Here is a 1,492-nt window from a genome sequence, read left to right on the forward strand (position 1 = left end):
CGCCACAACGCCCGGCTATTTTTTGGGTGTAGCCGTTATTGTTGTTTGGCGGGGCGGGCTGGATTTGAACCCGCCACTTTGGGTGTACGTGGCTGGCGCCTTAGCCACCTGAGCCACAGGTGCCAAGCCTTAGAACAAGCTTTTGAAGAATATTTCTTACAATTGTGTTTAAGGTATCATTGTGAGGGGGTTATGTAGAGAGTTGACATTTGAACAACATGAAGATTAGGGGTACCAGCCCCCTGCAGTCAAATTCACATATAAGATTTGACTCCCCCCCCAAATGAAACTGTTGATCAGAAACCTTACTGATAATGTAAAATGTTGATCAACACATATTTTGTATATATATTATGTATTATATTATTAAAGTAAGTTAGAGAAAATGTCATCAAGAAAATCATGGCCAGGCACAGTGGCTCACTCCTGTAATCCTACCATTCCTAGGTAAAATGCAGTAGCATCATCATAGCTCACTGCAACCTTAAAATCCTGGGCTTAGGCTGGGCTCAGTGGCTCATGCCTGTAATCCTAGCACTCTGGGAAGCCGAGGTGGTAGATTGCCTGAACTAACAGGCAGCCTGAGCCAGAGTGAAACCCCATCTCTAAAAATAGCAGGGTATTGTGGTGGGCGCCTATAGTCCCAGCTACTCGGAAGGCTGAGAAAAGAGAATCACTTGAGCCCAGGAGTTTGAGGTTGCTGTGAGCTATGACGCTACGGCACTCTACTGAGACTCTGATTCAAAATTAAAAAATAATAATAAATAAAAAGGCTCAGCACCTGTAGCTCAGTAGTGAGGGCACCAGCCAGATACACCAAGGCTGGTGGGTTCGAATCCAGCCCTGGCCTGCTAGATACTGTAGCTCAGTAGTGAGGGCACCAGCCAGATACACCAAGGCTGGTGGGTTCGAATCCAGCCCTGGCCTACCGAACAACAATGACAACTACAACCAAAAAAAAAAAAAAAATTACCCAGGCATTGTGGCAGGCGCCTGTAGTCCCAGCTACTCGGGAGGCTGAGGCAAGAGAATCGCTTAAGCCCAAGAGGTTGCTGTGAACTGTGATGCCATGGTACTCTACCCAGGACGAAAGCTTGAGACTGTGTCAAAAAAAAAAAAAAAAAGCTCCCTCACCCCCCGGAGAAGCTGAGACTACAGGTGTCTGTCACTAGACCTAGTTAATTTTTTTGTTTAGGTAAAGATGGGTATCACTTTTGCTCAGGTTGGTCTTGAACTCCTGATCTCAAGCAGTCATCCTGTCTCAACCTCCCAGAGTGCTAGGATTATAGGCATGAGTCTCTATGCCTGGCTAAGCATACCTTTTTCAGAATCTGCAGCTTTGCAACCCCAACTGAACTTACCTGTTTTTTTGAACAGTTACCTAGCATGGTTTATCTGTACAGTAAATTTCCCTGGCTGTAAAAAGGATGTGCTAATGCATATTTTATAGGATTGCTATAATGTTTAAATGAGAAACACTTGGGTAAGTTCC

The sequence above is a fragment of the Otolemur garnettii genome, unplaced genomic scaffold, assembly GCF_000181295.1.
Source record: "Otolemur garnettii isolate 467f Iridium unplaced genomic scaffold, OtoGar3 scaffold00096, whole genome shotgun sequence".
In the NCBI taxonomy this organism is placed as follows: Eukaryota; Metazoa; Chordata; class Mammalia; order Primates; family Galagidae; genus Otolemur; species Otolemur garnettii.